The sequence below is a fragment of the Toxorhynchites rutilus genome, chromosome 2 (assembly GCF_029784135.1).
Source record: "Toxorhynchites rutilus septentrionalis strain SRP chromosome 2, ASM2978413v1, whole genome shotgun sequence".
Classification (NCBI taxonomy): domain Eukaryota; kingdom Metazoa; phylum Arthropoda; class Insecta; order Diptera; family Culicidae; genus Toxorhynchites; species Toxorhynchites rutilus.
The window spans coordinates 262,121,144-262,144,794 of NC_073745.1; the positions used below are offsets into that span (position 1 = coordinate 262,121,144).

Below are 23,651 nucleotides of genomic sequence, written 5' to 3' on the forward strand. Positions count from 1 at the left end.
GCATTTTTAAATCATTTGGAATCGAAAAAAAAATTTCGATTTTTCTAATTTCCTTAACTCTCCCCTTGAAAGATTTTCGAGGTTGAATAAAAACCTTTGAGCGCTTTGAGGCACCCCTAAAACATGTCCGATTACACAAAATGTACATGGTCGGTTTTTGAAATTCGATGATGAATTTTTTTTCCCATACATCCATTGCCACCCTAATGTCGCCCGGTACAGCCCGATCGGCATCATTCGGCATAATGTGGACGCGCTTTAATGCGCTGTGCTCCTCTCTATCGGTCGCTATCTTGGTTGTTCAGATTAACCGTTTTAACGGAGCAGGATGTCAGATGCTATCCTGATGACATACCCGCCCACTGCAACCTTCTGAATTCAGAGAGAAGAGAAGCTGTTGTAATTCAATATGTAAATATCTATTCTTTAAACATGGAATAAACATTTCACATTTCTATTAAAACATCAAAGGCATTTCATTTTGATTCTCATAATGGAGCTCACAAAAAAATATTTAGAAGGACATTCATTCTTAACCGTCATGGTATTAATTAAATAAATTAATTGAAAATTGTTATTGAAATTAAACAACTGATATTCATCCAGAACTCCGCTGAAACAATCCCGTTGAATCCAATCGTGTTATAAGTTTGGCATTTAGTCAAAATCTTGGTAGTAGTCCCAGTTCTAGAAAATAACGCTTCAGCCTGACCTGATGTCACCATCCCATCTCGTCACAATTTTCATTGTCAGCGATGGTTTAGATAAAACTTGTGACCACTTGTTTTATAATGACCAAAGTTACAAAACTGCTTCTCCTAAGATTACGTCAACTAATTTGACAACCTTGAAAGGGATCTAATGTTTATGAAATATGTCAAGCATTTTTGATGAGATTGAAATCAATGTTCATTGAAAAACAAATTTACAATTTTTTTCTACGACCAAAAAGATCGGAAAGATCGAAAAGAAAAGTTCGTATTCGTCATTTTTGGAGTAGAAAAAAATCCAAATCGATCCGAAAACTCGGAAACGAAGAGGAAAAGATCGATCTTCTAAATATCGATCCAAAATCGCCCAATCCTATTCACTACCACTAATTTGCCATTCTCGAAAGCTATCCAAATGTTGACATTATGTTTATAAAATTTCCCAGGCGATGAGATTAAAATCGAAAGAAAAAGATCGATCTTCACGATTTTTTCGAATACAATGAGTCGATCCAAAAAATCGTAAATCGGAATGGTCGATCTTCTAACTATCGATTCAAGATCGCCCAATCCTAATGTAGACGCGTCTTTAGATTGCTCGATCTGGTTGAAAGAGAGTGATGAACAGGGAAAAATCAAACAAAAGCCAAATATGATGTTATTGAAAAGTAATTTTTAATTCTGGTATTGAAAAAATGTGTGGTATTCAAATGAACAATCAAAAACCAATACTAGAGATCAAAATATTATTTAAAATAGTGTAGTACAAATATTTGACAACATAATTGCATAGGTATACTTATTGAAAAAACAACTAATCAACTGGCAAAGATGGCATCGGAGCAGAACTTATCAAGATGGGCCCGGAAAAATTGAGTAGTTATCTGCATCGGTTGATTATCAAAATTTGGGAAGCAGAACAACTACCTGAAAGATGGGGTTATTTTCCCTATCTTCAAGAAAGGGGACAAACTAGACTGTGAAATATTTCGTGCAATCACCGTCCTGTATGCCGCCTACAAAGTGCTTTCCCAAAAACACAGATTCGTGGAACGTTATCAGACCGACTTCATCGAAGGTCGGTCTACTACTGACCAAAACTTCACCTTGCGGCAGATCCTCCAGAAATGACGTGAGAACAGAGTCCCCACGCCCCATCTATTCATCGATTTTAAAGTCGCATACGATTCAATAACACGAAAAGAGCTATGGAGAATCATGGACGAATACGGCTTCCCCGTGGAGCTGACAATACTGATTAGGGCTACGATGGATAGAATACAGTGCTGTGTGCGGATTTCGGGTGGATTATCTGATCCATTCGAGTTCCGCAGGGGGCGTCGACAAGGATAGTCTCTCTTGCCTACTGTTCAACATTGCGCTAGAGGGTGTTATGAGACGAGCGACGTTTAACTTCTTCTTCTTCTTCAATGGCACTAACGTTCCTAGAGGAACTTCGCCGTCTCAACGTAGTATTACTTGCGTCATTTTTATTAGTGCCAAATGCCAAATAACACGCCTTGAATGCATTCTGAGTGGCAAGCTCTAGACTACGCGTGACCACATTGCAAGTCGGAGGCAATTTCTTTGACGAAAAATTCCCCCGACCAGAAGGGAATCGAACTCGAACACCTTGCATGTTAGGTGTGACGCTAACCACTCGGCAACGGGAGCACGGCGTTTAACTTTCGTGGAACGATTTTCAATAGATGCAGTCAATTCATTTGCTTCGCTGATTGTTTGTTTGTTCATTCATTACTATCAACAGGCCTGAACATGAGTGCCCTAATGATACCTAATAATTTAATAACTTAAAATACTTAATCTATTTAAAACTATGCATAACTGGAAAGAGCGGTCAAGAATGCCTTTCTTAAACTGGCGCGAGATAAGTGAAAGTCATAAGATAAGTAACAGCGGTTAAATACACGAGACATACTCGATACGGGTTCGTTGTAACCGTAGTTTGTGCGAGAGTGAGGAAGGCAGAGAAATGTATGTGAACGCAGGTTACGAGGGCGTATGTTAAAATCGATCGACTGAAGAAGATCATCACAATCGATTTTCGAGGAAATTAGATCGGATATAATAGTTGCCTTCGCTACATCTCAACGTAAGCTCAACAAATCGAGTCCGATCAATTTACAACGATCCCCATAGCTGGGTAAGTTCGAATGATCGCTCCAGGGCAAGTTGCGTAGGGCGAAACGGACGAATTTCCGCTGGATCACCTCAATTTGCTGGACACTATTTTGGTAGTAGGGAGACCATACTATGCACGCATATTCAAGATGAGAGCGCACTAAAGCACAATAAAGAGCTTTGATACAATGTGGGTCTTTGAATTGCTTTGTGATGCGAAAAATGAAATCTAACATCCTAGATGCCTTGGTGGTGATGTATGAGATATGGTCGCTGAAGGTTAGCTTTGAGTCTAAGACGATACCAAGATCCTTGATAGTCAGAACACGTTTCAAAGAGATATTGCGTATTTTATACGAAAATGTTACAGGCGATCGTTTCCGCGTGAACGATGTGACTGAACACTTTGCTGGATTTAAAACCATTCTATTGGTTTCGCACCAATCAGAGACAATATCGAGTTGTTGCTGTAGGAATATCGCATCACATAGCGCATAGCTGAACATTACACCAAACTTAGGCACGAAGCAGAGAGAATAGAACTGAAAATCAATGCGTTTAAAACCAAATACATGCTGGCTTACGGATCCGAGCACGACAGGACCCGATTAGGTAGTAGTGTAATGATCGACGGCGATGAGTTCCAGGTAGTGGACCAATTTGTCTACCTTGGCTCAATGGTAACGTCTGACAATGATACCAGCCGAGAGATCCGGAGACGCATCATCAATGGGAGTCGTACCTACTATAGTCTCCACAAACACTTAAGGTCAAACAGACTTAGCAGTCGTGCGAAATGTTCCCTGTACAAAACGCTCATAAGACCGGTTGTCATCTACGGCACGAGACGTGGAAAATTCTCGAAGAAGACCTGCGAGCACTTGGAGTCTTTGAACGGCGGGTGTTAAGAACCATCTTCGGCGGTGTACAGGAGGACGGCGTATGAAGGCGAAGGATGAACCACGAGCTCATGCGACTCACCGGCGAACCCAGTATCCAGGAAGGTATCAAAGCTGGAAGGACACGTTGGGCAGGACATGTTGCAAGAATGTTGGACAACTATCCTGCAAAAATGGTGTTCATCGGGAATCCGGTTGGTACGAGACGACGAGGAGCACAACGAGCAAGGTGGTTAGACCAAGTGGAGCATGACATGGTGAGCACGGGGTGCCCGCAGATTTGGAGAGAGATAGCCACGTAAGTAAAGACGAGATAGCCACGTAGTAAAGACGTTAAGCCAAAATGAATAAATAAACTAACTGAAAAAACACCACGAATAATAATTATTTGGCAGTTTTTCTTCGTTTAGTACGATCTTTACAATCTTCGTAATCTTCTTCAGGCCTCCCTCCTAGAGATGAAATATCTTCAACACTCGGTGCCGTAGTCACTAAGCTACATAAAACTATTGTAACATATAAAATATTTTTAAAGCACCATTTATAATAAGAAAACACTACAATTACCAGTTTCTGAAGGAATTACAATTTCCAACTTCAGCCATGCATCTTCTTTTGCCGAGCCCCGATTCTCCACTAATTTACTAATAAATCTATGTTGATTGAATTTGTTTTTCCTATAACGAAGTCGTATAATGAATTCCTCACGGGAGTTGAAGTTATATTCTGCGCAGTTATTCTTTAATGATCGAATAAATCCTATTTACATAACTGGGAGGTCATATCTACGAAAAATTATTCACGTTATTAATAAAAAGGCACAACTTCAAATAACAGTTATTTCTAATTAACATTTCGGGTTAATATTGAGAAAAAATCCAAAAGGGGGATTTCGGGTGAAAATTCAAGTGATAAAAGACACTTTGAGGAACATTTTCGTTAAAAAAGGTTTTGCGGGGAAATGCGGGGCAATTTTTATAAGTCCATCCGAAGCAAGATAAAACTTCCAAAATAGTACTTACTTCGTGTGGAGTTAACACATACTACAATCAACCGAATTTTGAAACTGACAACCAGTCTTCCGAAAAACACTTACACATGTCCACGCGATGTGAAAATTCCATGTTTTTGTTTGAATTCGAACATGATTTTCGCTAGTGTTGAATGTCTATTCCAAACACGAACAATGATACACAAACCTAAACATGTGAAAACAAACACGATGTTTATAATTCAAGAACATCATGTACAAACATATCACCCGATGTCGCAGTATTCATTGCTTTCGTTTCTTTTCATACACGGAAAGAAATTATTCATCCCAAAAAATTTCATCGTAGAATACTTTTTCACAGGAACGAACTTGAAATTTAGCTCGCATTTCAAAAATTGCACGAACTGAGAGGCTATGAGTTAATGCACATTTTGCAAGTCTGATTAAATAATCCTTGGTTTCGTGCAAAGAAAAAATTCTCTGAATAGAAAGAATCTTTCTATGAGATTTTTTTTTGCGTGCATGTTGGCAGTTAAATTCTGGGGAGCCGACTGCACAGCGGGCGACGTCGTACAAATGCTGACCAAAAAAATAAATACCCAAAAATTAGTATTAGATGCAACCTTCAGCGGCACACAGCAGAACCAGCAGAGACATTTCAGCGGCTAAAACACACCATTAATTTCTCGATGTTATCACAAACTGAATGAAGGAAAAAACTCAAAGCTACACATACACTACACTACATATGCTATGTGTGCATGCGATTGCATCATCCTTTCTTCTCCTCTTCTTCGCTTGTTTTATAGCTCGGGTCGCGTTCGTCGCGAACAAACAGTATTGGCCATTTGTATTCAAAGATCCAGCCAAAATTGTTGCTCCCGTGGTCGAGTGGTTAGCGTCACGCCTAACATGTCACTGCTGAATAATTCTGGTACTTTATATTCGATTAAAATTATAGAAATACTGTAATCAAAATTTGTTGTGGATAACTAAACATCTCCGCCACGCTCTATTCAATTTTAGTAATTGTTCAGATAGCTAATAATAGCAAATGTTACATGAATTCAATATATAAATTGATGCGTGCACTAAATAATGATATTAAATGTGAAAAACTCTGATATCAATCGATGTTTATTTTGTTCAGAACAGAAAAAGAGGTTTATTTTATTTGCCCAATATTTTAGACGAAGCACCCATTGTCGTGATAGGAAAGTATTTTTTCCATGTCAACATACCAACACACCACGCGTTGAGTGGTGGTGGTGTGGTGTCCAATTCGCTTCTTCTACTCTACGCACTGCCGGTGCTTGGTGTGAAAATGCAAGAGAAACTGTACACCATGTTCGAACATCATGTGAAACATTGGGATTAAACATCGTATGTCCAAACATATTACGAATACAAACATGTCACATTTTCAAACATAGGTACGAAAAAATCATGTTTGTCCTCAAACACAAAAGTGTGAACAGTAGCGTGGACATGTTTATCCTGGACGCAGTGTTTTTTGTGAAACATGGAAGACTGCTGACAACAAATCCGAATTCTCCGTTAAAAATGCTTCAAGAAACATAATGAGCCAAAAACATTCGTTCAAAAACATCACCAAAACACTTGTTAGGAAAACACACGCGAAATATTGACGTCGGCGAGCTTGCGAAACTGGTATCTTATCGTGTTGCCAGGGCAATGATGCGCGCGCGGAATGGGGTGAAACACGTGATCCTAGATGCCTTGAACATCCTAGAATAAGGGATAACGGATTTTCTGCTTTTCATGAAACTTTATTTCTGGGTTTTGATCGCCTCAATTTTCTCAGGGACCTCTGTGCGGCGTAGGAATCGATTCACTGATTGAATCGGTACCAGAGAATCGATCTTTAAAAAATCGATTTTCCGTTTCTTTTTTCCAATTTATTTACTTATTCTATATCACTGTTGTTTTTTTTTTGTTAAACATGGAAAAAAACATTTCACAATTCTATTCAAATATCAAAGGCATTTTATTTTGATTCTGAGCATGGAAGTCACAAAAAAACTTGAAGGCCCAGGAATTGTTTTTGTGGAACTATTTTTTTACGTCACTGTATGTAACTATGTAAATCTGCTACAAAAACGGTGGTGCATTATTTCTAAATCCGAACAGTTATATAAAATTACCGAAGCTTAAAAATAAAAACATGTTTTATTTTATATTATTATTAAATTTGTATAATTATTCAATTGAAATATACGGTGTAATTGAACTGTGGAGCGGTGTCGGACCAAAACAATCCCATCTAAAATTTGTCATTTGAAAATATAAAAAAAATGCTTTCTGGGCATCCACCGTCATATGGAGAAAAACTTCCAAAAAATCGGAAGGGTCGGAAAAAAATTCTAATTTTTGTAATCGATCCTGCCTGAAATTACTTCTAGTTATTTTTATCAGATCACCCCTAGTCACCGATTACGTTATCAGTTGTCGCTTCCGAACAATGTTTACGAGTATTGCAATAACTCACTCGTATTTCTGTCTATACAGTTCATAAATCGTGGTTCCCACGAGACATGTTAGCCACCGGTTTTGGTTCATTCAGTACCAACACTAAACAACCTTATATCACTGCAGCCCACTCTACAGCTTGTGTTCCACTATTTCAGTCGCTCACATACTGTGGGACCACGATGATCATGTGTCTGATGCATGTGGAGACACAGCACACATTCCTATGTCCACTACTTCTGAACAACACTTGCGGATAGAGCATTCATTTCCCGAATCTCTCCATCGACGGTCGTGTTTTGCTGTGCTGCGAACGAAAAACGTCCACGCGGCGGCTGTTACCTTGCCCGAGTTAAGCAAGAGCAGAAAAAAAAGAATCATTCCTCTTTGGATTTTGTGTCGTGTGCAATAAATACTAGTGATTAATCCATTTCTGTTACATGGGGGTATGGTCACTTCGCAAGTGTCCCCCACCTTATTATCGTGTCTGTTACCATTGCAACATAGAAGTGTTAATTTCCACATTTGCTCTCGGGCAGGAAGAGCTGGTATTGTGTTTTAGTGGTTGTGTGTGAAAAAAAAATTGCAAAAGCGGAAATAATCTCTCGTGAAAGTGCAAGCTTACCCGCTTTCGTCAGTCTGTTTGTATAATAGTGAACCATTCGGTTGGTTATAATAGCTAACGGTGATATCAGCTTGACCAGGGTAAACCCTCCGCTTTTACCTTTGCCGGGCATAACGCATCGTTCAGCAACGCTCCATTTGCAACGAAAGTGGCATCCACTGACCAGAGTCTGCATTTTGGTAAGTTGACTCTTGATATTTTATGTAATATCAATTTTTTTTAAACATAAGCTCAATATATCATAATCAAAGAACCCAAGTTCGTCGAGGTTATGAGAACGAACATAAGCGGATTTTCCGATGAGTGCGTACACTTCACACATTTGTTCGATTTTGGTGAGGGCAATGGTCGTTTCTGAATGCCAGATACGATCGGCAGAAGAACACAATTCGACAGCAGACAGACTGATAGTGGGAAGAAGAATTGAAAGACCCACGTCGGGTGAACCGCTCGTGCGTCTATCTCAGGGAACTCAAAAGCACGTGTTCTGAACACGCACACCAGAGTTCATGTTCATGTTCAGTGGTGAATATGGAACAGCTTCGAGGCAGAATGGGAATGAGAACGAACGCACAAAGACCCACGTCCAATGGCGCTGATGTGTTAAAAATACATGAGAATTTCCGCAAAAACTATTCCTGTTTGCAAAACTACAAGTTAGAATTTTCTCTGCATTTGTCATTTCCATTCAATCAATGGAAAACATTGTCTGCTCATACACAGGATAGCCTTTTCTTATTGTAATGACCTATTTCCAAACCATTCATGGCGCGAAATTTGAATTACTAATTTTTTCCACCTATTTTGTATGTGATTTGTTTGTATGACACGGTTGGGAAACTGGCCCGCTATAAAAAGATGCAGAATGGCTAAAATAGATCTAGTTCTTCTAGTCTCGATTTTACTTCCTGTAACTCGAACAATATGTTTCCGTTCGTTTGTCCAGCTTACGGCATTTCATCTCTATATTCAGATGTTTCTGTATAGGACTAGGTGAATGTAGTCGCGGTATTTTAGTCCTGTCTCACGATTTCCTCACGTATTCAATTTTATTATCACTCACATAGATAGTGGTAATACTTCTTAATCACCTTCGTCCGGACCAGTATCCAGTGAAATTGCTCCTTTTCTTTGCATCCAATTCCTGGCCCAATTCCTCTTGCCTTTCTGCCTTTTCGGATAGAACCTACAGTTCGAAGAAATTCAGCACAAAGTATTTTTATACACGGTCAGCGTGTGTTTCGCGATAAAATTGTGTAATGATAAATTCAACTGAAAATCTAGGACAAAAACTGCCAATAAAGAAGTCGATTTCGGATCAATAATCTGACAAATTCGGACCTGATTGCTGTTTCTGATTATTGAATGGACATTTGAAAAATCATCAGGCATCCCTGGTAAGCCAATGATGTAGTATCAAGTATCTCGTCAGCAGCTCACACGGTGTGAACGGACAAGGCGAGTCAACCAATTGTCAAGCGAGCTCACCGACCCAGTAGCCGCTCACTGTCAAGTCAGCTACTAGCAACGTATAAATGGGCCTTTAGTGAAAAAATTTAGTTCAATAACCCCAGTTATCATAATTTTTCATTTTTTCCAAAGATTTGTCATATGCGGGTACTGGGTACATGGTACTGTGATTGTGTGTAGTAGTTGCATTTGAATTGAGTTTTTTCATTGTTCACAATCTTTAATTTTTTCTTATTCCCTGTATGAACTTGTATCCTTTCATCGGGTTAGATGAGATAACGTGGTAGAATCCGGAACCACGTTATGTTCAAAAATGTACACAAATACACTGGATTCTTTTTTACGCGATAGATGCGTGCGCGCAAAAAAAAATCGCGTAAAAAAATCGCGTAAAAAAATCACGTAAAAAATCGCGTAAAAAGAGAATCCAGTGTATATCATTAAAGCCATGACTACCCTTTTCTTTTGTTTATTAAATTATTCAGAAGAGGACAAAGGGTGATCATGTATCATTTTTAAACACAAGTCTAAATAATTAAGATCTACATAAATATAAGCCTAAGTCAAATAAATCTATGACTACAGAAATATATTATAGATAAAAATATCATTTTCTCCTTCGTTGCCACGTTGTCCGAAACAATGTTTGTAAGAGGTGTAATAACGTTATAGACGGATTTCGAAACTCGTCTATGAGATTGGCATGACCCTCTCAGAACTAAATGAAACATTCTGGGCATAAAAACCTTACCTAATTAAGCAACTTGGCATACTTAGTTTTCCGAAAATTTATCTAGACTAACATATGGAAAGGGCTGAATATTTTTGGTAATTTTTTTATCATTTTGTTTTTTACTCGAAAAATGATGAAATGACTTCCAACAAAGTGATCTATGGAAGAGTTTGAGGAAAATAATTGAATATTCAGAAAAAAATACTGAAAAAATATTTTTTGAGATCCTACACTGAAAAAAATCGATTTCAAAAAATAAAAGTCAATTTTCTCAAAATGGTCATCTCAGATTTTGATGAAATGGTAGATAAATTATAGATAAATATGTACCCTACAACTCTTCCATACACGATAAAAACGTGAATTGAGCACGAATTGATTGGGCAACATACAATAAAATAACTGATAAATGCATATTATCGGTAAATGGAGAATAATTCATTATACGCATAAACTCACATTGTGAGCTAACGCCCAAATTTAGGCAAAAAGATTGCTCGTTGCGTCGGGGATGGGAGTGAGTGGTTAATCAAATCAGAAAAAAACATACCCATTTTAATCGTGAAATTGTTAACTTTTTTTTACTATATTCACTGTCTGATTTGGCAGGATGCCAAATCCGGCCAAAACAGCACAGACAAGTCATGTTTCTTCAGGAAAGGCAGCAAACGCTTTTGAAGACACTCTTTCACGTAAATTTCCTGGTCGGTCCCGGTTGCAACGAAAATGTCGCTTTTCAAGCCACAGGTACAGATAGCTTGCCAAACGAGATATTTCTTGGCAAACTTTGATAGTTTAATATGCTAGAAAATGTCTGCCACCTTTCCCCTTCCGGTTGCTGTATAATACTCTTGTCCAGGAAGCTGTCTGAAGTCTGCCTTGACGTAGGTTTTGTCGTCCATTACCACGCAATCAAACTTTGTCAACAATGTCGTATACAGCTTCCGAGATCTTGTTTTTGCCGTAAGGTTTTGCTTATCATTGCAATTTGGAGTCACTACCTTCTTATAAGTCGATAGTCCGGATCGCTTTTTAGCTTCATGCACGGTTGTAGACGATATTCCCAACTTATTTGCGACATCTCGAACGGAGAGGTTGGGGTTGCGCTTGAAAGCGCTAGCCACTCTTCTGTTCGTCACTGCGGCTCCCGGCTTTCGATTTCCCCCCCCCCCCCAAACCAGGCTTTCTAGTTGTCGACAAACGTTCCCCGAACACTTTTATTACTTTGGTGACGGTTGATTTGGCCTCATTCAACTATTTTGCTATTACTGCATGCGTGTAGTTTGGATTTTCACGACGCATGTACAAAATTTTGGTTCGTCGCTCCTTTTGCTTTGACGCCATTTTGATAACTAAAGATCTGATGTCAAAATCCAAATAGAGGCATCATTCTACACACACCTACAAAATGAGGGATGATCAGGTTTTGTATATGAATGATTAGAAAAAATACGGCGAATTTAAGTTCACCACTTTTTGATCCGAACACCCTTTACGATTTTCCTTACTGTAAAGTCGCTGTACCATTGTTCCTTCGCCACTTTTTCTCATTGATCGCACTGGATTCGCTCGAATCTTACTTTTGATAACAGCGATAACGCTCGGAATTCGAGCTGATCTCGAACGACCTGAGGCCATCTTCGCGGATAGCTGTCCTTTCTTTTCTCAGTCTAAGACCCCTTACGCGATCCACCTGGACACCCCCACGGCGATGGAAATATCTTTGTGCGAAGTTGGCGCGTGGTGCAACTGCCAAACTAAAGAAATCGTCTAAAGAAAGGTGAATGCTTCACTGTAATCTGATCGCTACATGGGTGACTGTTGAACCATGGATGATGAGATAGTTAATATCTTCGGCAAATGCAATTTATAATATTTCTCTTCTGGGTTACTTTTGCACATCAGTGTGAACTTTGCGCTGGGCTTGCTTTGTGCATATTCTGAGATTACATTTTCTTCACGTCCCTTTGACAAAAAGCAAAATAGAAATTGAGATTAACTAGTGTAAACCAATATAGCGTAGCTTTTCGTTCTTTTCCCTTGAACAGAATGATAGTTAGCTACGATTGTTTCGCACTGGTATTGAAATATTCAAATTGTGCTTCGCTTTTACTTTAGTTGCTCCTTCTAGTCGTTACAATTTAAGTAGCACAAATAGGACCAATCAAAACGAGGAATAGTCGCCTTCAGATATTTTACATTTTACAATTATTCATTATATGTTTCAAAAAAAATATAATTTGCACCAAAGCCTAATTTATTAGCTACCACTTACCATCAATTTCATTTAACTTTGTATAACAGTATTGGATAATACACTCGGTTTCAAGCAAATATGTGCGGAAGGTGATTCATTGATGTAACCTGATAAAACACAAAAATTTGTAAACATTTAACAGTATCACTTGGATGAAATAAAATCGAAAATTAAAAATAACATTTTTCAACATTAGGAATTTTTAACGCCAATAATCTAAATTACACCAATGGCTTTCGTCAAAAAATATTTCTAAAGTTTGGTTGTTAATAGATTAACACGTTAAGTCCTGATTTTTTCTTGCTTCGCTTTCTATTCGTCCGCATCAAGAGCGTTTGCACAATATCAGTGTCGGTCCCAGTTCCCAAAGATACTTATTGTATAAATAGAAAATAGTCAGCAATTTGAAAGCAATGAAAGTAGACGCATTTTGTGAAACATCCGAAATCAAACCGTACATATCTTTATTTCATCATTTTGTAAGTGTCAGTCCCAGTCGGCCAGCGCTTTCCTACCAAAAAGCTCAACGTCGGCCCCTAGGGACCGACGCAGGGCTTAACGTGTTAATAAAGGGTGGGCCATTTAAAGTGGAAGCATCTGGCAACCCCATAACTTTTGACAGAGATGTCAGATTAACAAATGTCATACCGCGTTGGAAGCGTCATTTCAGTACAATTTTAACCATGGAACAATACACACCTAAACAACGCGCTGAAATAGTTCAGCTGTACATTCAAAATAACTTCTCAATTGTGTTAACTAAACGTGCGTGGAAAAATAAAAATAAAGTTAAAACATCGCCTGGAGACAACACTATACGTCGATTATATGCCAAATTTATATCGTCTGGTAGTGTTGGTAATGCCAGTCATCTGTACAGACAACGACCAAGACGTTTCGACGAGAATATTGATGCCGTTCGAGCCAGTGTTGCAGAGACTCCATCGACATCAGGTCGCCATCGTTCGCAAGAGTTAGGCATCTTTTTATTGCCATTTGTTCGTGAAAATGAATTGGACAATTACTGGTTCCAACAGGACGGCGCTACATGCCATACAGCGGCTGCCACGACCAAATTATTGCGCGAAATGTTCCCCGGAAGATTAATATCGAAAAACGGCGATTATGACTGGCCACCGAGATCACCTGATTTGACGCCTCCTGACTTTTTTTTTATGGGGATATTTAAAATCCAAGGTATACACTGGTAAACCAAGGACCCTGGCTGCGCTGAAAGACAATATCCGACAAGAAATTGCTGCCATATCGGCCGAAACATTGGGCAAAGTGATGGAAAATGCCGAAAAAAGGGCACATTTTGCGGTCAAGGCCAGAGGCGGTCATTTACGAGATATCATAATCAAAAAGTAGTTAGAACAAATCTCCTTGGACCAAAATAAATGAAATTCAAAAAAAAAATTTTTAAATTCCACTTCTTTACTTTGCTATTGCAAAAACAAATCCTTCCACTTTAAATGGCCCACCCTGTAGAACACCCTGAAGGAAATATATTCCAACGAAAAAGAAACATTCGGCGAACAAACAATTTCACGAAATGGATCTGTCGAATCTTAAAGGCCAATTGACATTATGCGATTCAACACATTTTAGGGGACGATGCAGCCACTGTCTAAGCCGATAAGCCGCAGACAATTGATAACTTAGAAGAAAATATTCGCTACTTTATCGCTGTAATCACGGTGATCGAAAATTGGACAATGATGTTCAAGTGGAAATGGCAAAGAATTTGTTTTCGAATGAAACCGAATTAACCTTTTAGTCTACGATTTAGTTTCCAAACGAGTGAACCAAATGCTTACGCTTCGACGGGTCACTCATTGAGTTTCATTACTCTGCTGGGCATCACGAGTGAGACTCGATGATGTAGGTGAAAGGGTTGATGGCAGTTAACACCATTTAATTGTGTTTTTTTCAATTCGAAGTAATGCGTCTCCATAAAAATACTTTGTACTAATAGGTTTGATCGAATTGTTCTTTCTTACATAGAATTTTACAAAGCATTCATATTTGTTCTACTCTTACAAATTTTTTACACAACCTACTACCAACCAGTGTTGCCACACGTACAGATTTATCTGGAAAGGTACAGATTTATTTTTGGTACAGATTCTGTATGGTACAGATTACAGATTTTCGTCAAAAAGTATAGATTGGCACAGTTTTTTTTTCTTTCGAAAATGTTTTTGAATTATAGTACGCAATCTAAATTTAGAAACACTATATATAAGAATCATCAAACACACGAGTGATTCGAGACTAGCAAATGTCAATGTACATTGAATTCGACTCGGATTGCGTCACCTCGGCGGTCTGGGGTCGTCTTCTAGTTAGATGCAAGGCGCCTAGAAGTATATTCTAAGGTGAGGCCGTTTCGTCACTAAGTTGGTTAGGGGAGCGGTATATGAAAACAGTACGGAAGAAAGCAGAAGGGAAGTTATTAGCTTGAAGCGTGAAAGAGACAGACTGATCAGGAGCGAGCTTCGGCACTAGCGTATTGTGTTTTGTTTACAAACAAAACACAGTAGACTTCCAAGATGGCTGAAGAGTGGTTTCAGAAAGTTGGCCCACCTTAGAATGTACTTCTAGGCGCCTTAGTTAGATGGTGACTTCGCCCCCCTTACATTGACCTCAGAATAAATTTCATTACGGAAAAATAAATTCATAATCTAAATTACCGGCGGCGTTAATACGTAAGAACTAGTATTTGTAGTAAGTAAATCGAGATATAAAGTAAGCAAGTAAATATACTATTTTCTAGTAAACAAATGAGTATTTTTTTCATATTTCATGACTTGTCTCTACAATGAATAATTCCAATGGTACAGATTTTTTGAAGAAAAAGTACTGATGAGAAAGATTTTTTTCCCTTCTGGAACAGATTAAAATGTGCCAACACTGCTATCAACGTCAATTGCCAAGCACACGTTCCCTTTAAATTTGCTTTTTCCACATTTTTATCGTCACTAACTTGTCTAGCTATATCAATTTATGTTCATTGATAGTGTAACCTGACTCCAACGCCCTAAACTGCACGTACATTATTTACTCGCACACTGAATTTGTCTAGCAACAGTGTAATGCTGTTACACATTATCTAAACAAAAAACATACTTATCAGCAACTTCGAATGAACGATAGCCACACTGTCATTCGTTTGGCTGCTGACACACCACTGAATTGAACAGAGATCGTTTGAGAGTATGATTCCCCGTGTTTTGCATACATTATCATCGCCCGTTTATGTGTTCATATTCGGAACGGAAATACTCCGTCTTGGCTGGAAATGATTTCGCATGTTCGAACATGTTAAATTAAACAGCAGCTGCAATTTGATACCCAACATGCTTGGTTTCGATCACAAATACGAGTTGTATTTTTTTGGTATTTCTTCAGATGATGCCATATCTTAAGACCAATCTCGATTGAAGCCTGTATTTACAATCCGTGGGAATGTTATATTACTTTATCTTGTTATTGGAGCGTTTAACACACAAAATACCAAGATTTGCAATCCTTAGGTTTTGTCGTGTAAGCGTCGTTTAAACTTGACTGTTTATGATTCATGTTTTCCAGTATGTGACATTTCGATCCAGTGTCAGGCCTCACAATTCGCTTGTACGAGAAAATAGAAACGTTACTTTTATTATTCAGTACAATATATTTACTTTTCGTCGAAATTTCGCGAAGCAAGTTCTGATAGAATGTTTTTTACTGATGGATAATACATTAATGGCTCCAGTAACCAGTGGCATGCTCAATGAAAACTTCAGTGCCTATTATAGATTGAGAGATCCCTGCTCGGTGTACGCGGCGAAAATGGGTGCAATCTATCACGCTTGGACGAAAATTCAATCCTTGTCTATTAATCACTATTTTATCTATTCTAATACCCTCAGCTCAATAGAAGCTATCCGATCGATAAAACCTATAGGAGACTCGTAATTTTTTCATATGAGCTCTGGGATAGTCTAGTCGAAAAATCTTACAGGTTTACATTAACCTGGTTCCCAGCCCATTTCTCTATTTCAGGTAACGAGAGAGCGAGCTCGTTAGCTAGGCCGTGGAAGGCACCATTTTTGAGCGACAAAAAATTATCATTAATTTTTCTGTACTCCTCGTCAGTACGAACTCTCTATTTGGCAACACAGTTGGAGTTAAGATAAGGTCGCTGGTTACACACAATTATTCTCAATGTGTCGACAAACGCATGATTCAAAAGATTGAATGTAGGTCGGGACTTCATTCGTGTGATGTCCCGCCTTATGTCTAATCATTACTTGTTAGATGCACATTCACATTGGGATCGTTGATAGTAAAGACGCGTCCACATTACGCCAATCGGCCTTGGCCGTCCGGTAAAGCCGACTAAATGTGGACGTACCGCCCGGGCTTGCCGACGTGCCGAAAACCGACTCGAATCAAACCAAACCCAACCCAAAACAAATGGGTCCGGTTCGAGAATGTCGAACCAAAACAAAACGAAGCAAATTAGCGTTGACGACATTGTGCTTCGTGTGTTCGTGACGGCTTCGTGCATCCGATGGCGCTTCGGCTTCGTGACCCGATGGGGCGTCCACACTACATAACGAACCGAATATGCCGCCTGGTACAGGCCGATCGACATCATTCGGCATAATGTGGACGCACCTTAATATTTGCGGTTATGGTTATCATGACATGGAGCATGTGGTCTGGTTCTGTATAAACTTTCATTCTGCCAGGGCTCACCTATCGGAATCACTTAGGGCACTAGGAAGGCAATTTGACTTAGAGCCATCTTAGCTAGTCGTGACCTTAATCTAATGCTTCCTCTTACCAATTTCTCAAGAGAAATTATATCACTGTTTGATTCCTTCCCTCCTGAACAAACCAAACTAGCTCACTCGCTCAACACTAGTTCTAAATCCTAATCCTGTTCAATCAATCTAGTGTTAGATTTAGGGATTATCAAGTTGTTAGTCTTAATTATATAGAAACGTAGAAACTGTAAACGTAAGATGATAAGTAATTTAGTCTGATTAGTAAACTTTTTTGGAAGAAAAAACATATTTTTACACCATTCAACTAACATTCGAATAAAAAAAAACAAATCATTGAGGTATTTAAAAAAATTTGGATGGGTTATACCTATGATCTAACGGCAAGGTTGACGTAGGACTGTCGTTGGCTTAGTAATCATTTGTGATTCGTCAATTAGCAATAATCGCACCTCGAATGTTCCTCATTGAGTGCGATATCGCCGCTGCGCAAAGGTATCTTCTGTGTGTATTGATTATTAAATTATTGATTAAACTAGTGAAAAAATGAAACAATTTACGAATTCAATTGCAAACAATTCCCAATTTAGGTCAATGCGTTATGGTAGTAGTTATCACAGTAAATAATTATTAACATTTTTCCTAATCATCAGACGGTATGCGTAGATGTTCAGTGAGCTGGCGACATGAAGGGATATCTTCCAATGGTGTGTTGAATAATCGAGCCAGAACGTAGCATTTGTAGACCGTCTTAGCAAAACGAATTCCGTAGTGTAAAAATGCATGGCGGAATAAAAGTACTGCCGACTTGAATGCATCTGCAATGCCAATTTTCCTAACTTCTTGGTTTCGGAATCTGTATTGAGAAAACCCATTCCGGTTTGCAAAAACGCAAGAGAGTGTAAAAGTACTCGCAGCTTGAATCTATTTTGCAATGTCGATTCCCCCAGGCTCATGATTTTGAAGTCTGTGTTAGGGAAACATTCCAATTTTCAAAAATGCGAACGAGTACAAGAGTACCCGCTGCATGCATCTGTTTTGCAATGCCAATTTCCCCAGGCTCCATTGATTTGAAATCTGTGTTAGGGAGAAATCCGATTTGCAGAAACTCAAGCGAGTACAGAAGTACCCCCATCTATTTTGCAATGCTGATTTCCCCTGTCACCATGGTTTTGAAGTCTGTGTTCGGGAAACATCCATTCAGCGATCGTACCTCGATCGTTGCACAATCATAACTGAGTGGATTTCCGTGCGGCACTCGCTTATATACCTATACCGATTGGTGTGATTTCAATAGCCTGTTTTGAAAGTAATTTTAAGGCTATTGAAACAAGATTTTGGATAAAAAAGTAATAAGTATACAATGCGTCGACATTTTATCTTTCGAATGAAGTGTTTATCATACCATTTCGTTCAGTTGTTTAGGAGTTATTAACGCTCAAAATCTCGTTCTCCGGCGTAACGCTTCCGTTTTCGAAACTTTGAATTTACACCCCAGTATAGAAATGAAAGACATTGTCCTGCGTCAATAAACATTAAATAACCGCAAAATGTATTCCAAAATTACAATTTGCAAGAGGGAATGCTTCGGACATCATTCGGATTCGGATTCGGCTTCGGATGTTTCGGATCATTATATAGTCATTCATGCCAAACCGATATAGTGGTTCTCAGATTTGAGTGAAAATTTGTAGGTTTGCTGCTTATGGAAAAATGTTAGACCCGCATTTTTAGTTTTTTTCTTATTGTGGCCATTTCATTTTTGGGGTGATCCGAAAAATCAACTTCTTCCCCTTCTTTGGGCGCTTCAGAAGGCACACTTTTTGAAAGGCAAATTGCCTATAATGAATTTTTTCACATTCCTCGTCAGGACACACTCGTTAGTTGGCAGCGCATGTGGAGTGAAGATGAGTTCGGTCGTTGGTTACACACGATTATCCCTAAGGTCTCGACGAGTGCATGGTTCAAGGGATTGAATGTAGGTCGTGATTTCATTCGCGTGATATCTCGGCTTATGTCCAATCACTACAACCTAAACGCGCATCTCTATCGCATTGGGCTCGCAGCAAACAATCTTTGTGATTGTGGCGATGGCTACCACGACATCGAGCATGTTGTCTGGTCGTGTATCCGGTTCCATGCTGCTCGCTCTCAGCTCTCTAGAGCACTGAGAGCACAAGGCAGACAATCGGATATCCCCGTCCGGGATATCTTAGGTAGCCGGGATCCTGATCTTCTGCTTCATCTATACCTGTTCCTCAGAAACGCCGATGTCAACGTTTAATGATGTTTCCTTCGTTGTGTCCCCGTTTCATATCCCTCCTATCCGATCGATAAACTTTTACTTAGTCGCGGCAATACATACACATACTCTTTACAGATGCACGGGCCGAAGGTTGTGCAGTCCACTGATCATTCAACAAGAGCCAAAGGTTGTACCGCTCATGACAACTCTACACGAGCTGATGATTGCGCCGGCTAGTGACCATTCTATCCTGGATTCTTCGAGTCGAGAAAGACGCACCACGCTAGATATGGGGTACAGATTAGGGGGGCGTTGCTGATTAATGGTCAGCTGCATCCTAATAGGAAGTATCCCGTGTCGGGCACACGTACAGAGCATCGAAGACTGAGCCCAACCCTTCTTTCCGAAAATGAATTTAAAAAAATTTATAACTTTTGAACTACCAAACCGATTCAGATGATCGACATATCAAATTACAGTCAATTAGCAATTAGCTTAGTCTTCTTTGGAAGAATTTAAAAATTGCATAAAATGGAGTTTGTTTTCGTAATTATTGATTGAAACTCTTATTTTATAGTTTATATGGTTTCTGACCAAGAGCGCTATATCTTTTTATATTTTTTCTTGAAATCAGAGTTTTTTTACATAACATATCCCTAAATCAGAGATGCGTTTTTCTCGTTTTGGTTTTCCAAAGTTAACATGTTTTCAGTATTCGTTCAACATTTTTTGCGACAAAACTATCCTTGCGCTCACATTGGTTCATAGCGATTGTAACATTATCAATACACATTATAATTTGACTAACAAGACTACGATGTCAATGCGAGAACAAATGAGAATAGATGCACACTCATCGAAAATCGTACGAAATCAACACATGAAAATTGTTACGAGTCAGTTTTTTAATTAACTAAGAAAAAATAGTACTCTCATAGGCCACCAGGCGCTCTACTGAAATTTATTTAATTCGTCGTATCATCTTGACGTCTACTTGACAGCCTGCTCTCGTCCATTGAAATGATATTTTTTTTGTCAGACCCAATTTTCAAGTAACGTAACATTTTGAACAAAGCTTTGGCTAGGAATGTCAAAGTGTCTGATTGAATCTTCCGATGGTAGCTGTAGCACTCAATGTTATCAAGGCTCAACATATAAGTAGTTTTTCTTGTAAATCACTAGTATCGGAATTTCAACGAGATAAACTTGTAAGCGCTAAGCAAAAAACCTGAATCAACGCAACAAGAAACAAATTATGATAATATTTCATACACATTTCATAGTTCACAACACTTTAAGTAAGTAGTTTGGGTTCAAACAACATTATTTTGTTGTTGTGAGTTGAAAATATTCGAATTTCAATCACCGCAATCAGTCTTCCAGTAGCCAGTAGAAACCCTATATTAACATTAGCGATATTATTGATTTTGTCCAAATTTTTGTAAGCATTACATGGTTCTATATATACCGGAAATTTGTGTATTCAAAGAAAATTCTTCAATTATCATCTAAATTTATATCATCGACTTCAAAATAGGCCTCTTCTGGAGCAATACAGTTTTTCCAGCGCACAATCCAATCATCTTCACTTTTCATACAGTCGACAAAAAACTTAAAGGAACAAAAATATCACGAAGAAATAAACAATCGTTCTGCTTTTTTTTTAAGATTTTGTGGACTATCCCAATTTTTTGTCAACTAAGTCAATAGCAAATCCAATTAACTTATCAACCAGCTTTCATTTGATTCCTATATAATAACAAATAGTACCAATCGTTCATTCCGAGAGTACTCCTCTCATTTTCTCCAAACTTTGATCAATCGGCTAAAAAAGAACGGTTAAACGTATCAATATGAAACCTTCATCGGAGCTTGGGAGATACAGTCGGCTAAAATGTTGTCTATAAACATCAGAATTCACTGCAATATTTGCAAAATTACAGCATATTTTGTAAAACATTATAAAAAAACATTTTTTTGTAATCAGTGAAAAAAATTAAAAAAAATATTTTCCGTTAAAGTAACAAATTATCCTTGTACTAAATTTGAATTCTGAAACCTACCTTTCGATCTGCGGTGCGATCGTCATTTATTGAACTACTCATCATCGAATACGAAGGAGAAATTTTTCAATCAAACAAAAATATCTCTGTGTTATAGGATAGGAAACGTTATAGGACTCAAATGAAAGCTGGGTAATAAGGCTAAATGGATTTTCTGTTGAATTAGTTGGCAAAAAACTGTAAAATATTCCGAAACTTGAGAGCTTGAGAGCTTCAAAATGATGTACATCCCATCGTGATGGGTTCTCTACAAACGGCAATTACTTTTCGGGCAACCCAATATTAATGTCAATCGATCTACTTACATTATTATATTGATTCTCAACAAAACATTGGACGTCGAAAAAACATTTGTGAAATGCTGCTCTAAAAAATAAGAAAGACAATGCTTCTTGTATCGAACTACTTCTTGAGCTTGAGCTTGGGTAGACTGTTCAATTCGTAGTTGCTCTCCGTGATTGATCTGAACCAGCGAAATTGCACAAAGAACACAACAAATGACGCTTGGGAATAGCAAACCATTCTCATTTAGCAAGTTCGATTTCAAATTGTCAATAACGACGCCAGCCACGTCCTTACAGTCACCAGGGTAAGGGAAGGAATGTTAGTATGATAATCGCCGCTGAAAGGCCAGAAGGGTCGCCTCTATAGCGTGGTTTCCTAGCGATTATCAAGAATAGTTGTTAGTGAGAAGAGGTAAGAATCAGGATTCACTGAGGTAAGTGATGCGGAAAGATTAACAACCTGAAAAGGAAGCTTTTTGTATCGGACTTCTTCTGGGATAAAAAAGATATCTGAAAAGAAACCAAATTGCAAAATAGTTAATGCGGTGCTATCATTCGTTGCGATAAAATCATGCTTTGTATTTGTATTTGATGGGATCGTAACAATGAGATGCTAAAACCGTTTCATACTATTACTTGGAACGTTTACCGATGATAAATAATTCGTTTGAGGGTAACTTCATAAGATAAATTGTCAGCTGCTCTGCAAGTGCATGTCCCTTTGAAGCAAAAAGGTGATAATATGACGGGGCCAGGTCTAGAGAATATAGCGGATGCGATAGCGCTTTCCAGCTAAGGGCGTTTTTTGCGTCCTTCATGGTTTTATCGGTGTGCGCCGGTGCGTTGCCATGCTATAATATCTTTTTGTAGTGTTTTCGGGCACATTTCGGACTTTTTCCATAAATGCAAAATTTTAACTTATCATTTGCTGTCGGCAGCAATCTGTGTACACCTTTTCTTCCGGTTTAGTAGCTCATGGTACCGATACTCTCCTGGTCCCACCCCACAAAGAGCGTCTTTCAATTGGAACGGTTTGGCTATGCAGTAGATGAGCTGGCTCCACCAGGTTAAAGCTTTGATTTTTTTACGCTTGGGATTCTCGAAATAACGTTATAACCAACAAACGATGTGCTTCGACCGCTTTTATGTTCAAATGAAAAAAAAACAAGAGTATCGAATGCTGCTTCTTTCCAGCTCGAACTTCTCAATACGCTGAACAATCAAGTTACTTCCTTTTTTTTTTGCAGAATGACACTAATACACGAGGGCGGTCCGATAAGTTCTTAGCCCCATCGCCCAATGGTGCCAGTATCGCAATAGAGATTACTTATCGTGTAGTACATTCTCGTTAACGGCTACTGGAAACGGAGAATTTTAGCTAGTACACAGATAAGACGGAAGAACTCAGAAGACCTAGATCAAAATTGGGTGAATATCTCGTTTATTCTCTATTCAGCCATTCCATGTCAAACCGATCTAGTGGTTCTGCGATTCTCTTGAAAAGTGGTAGTTTTGTTCTTTATCGCAAATTATTAGACCCGTATTTTTTATTTTTTTTATTAGGGTGCCCATTTCCATTTTAAGGTGGTCCGAAACATCAATTTTTGCGCCTTTTTCTCAAAAATGACTTTTTTCGAAAATTTATAACTTTTGAACTACTGGACCAATTCAGATGATCGATATATCAGATTGAAGCCTAATATAGGTCGGACTCGATTATCCGGAGTATTGATTTTTTTCACTCCGGATAATCGAATCCTCCGGATAATCGAATCCTCCGGATAATCGAGTCAAAATAATTTTTTTTTCTTTATTTGTTTTTTGCATGTATTTTTCGTTTTTTGAAAATAAAAGAGATTTTTGATTCATCCCCTTAAGGTCAGAAAACGCCTTTCTCACATGAAAAAAAAAATTTATCCAGATTCTCTTAGGAGGTGATAGACGATCGTATTTGATGAAAA

At 38.5% G+C, this 23,651-nt stretch overlaps 1 protein-coding gene across 2 annotated transcripts in view; it reads left to right on the top strand.

Moving 5' to 3' along the window:
- Positions 1-7,416: 7,416 nt before the first annotated feature.
- The window catches only part of LOC129769596 (putative phospholipase B-like lamina ancestor), a 59,421-nt gene continuing 43,186 nt past the window's right edge, over positions 7,417-23,651 (top strand). For both annotated transcript variants that reach the window (XM_055771964.1, XM_055771967.1), the window contains exon 1: positions 7,417-8,039. The gene's annotated coding sequence lies outside the window, so the exon portion shown is untranslated. The remainder of the gene's footprint in view (positions 8,040-23,651) is intronic.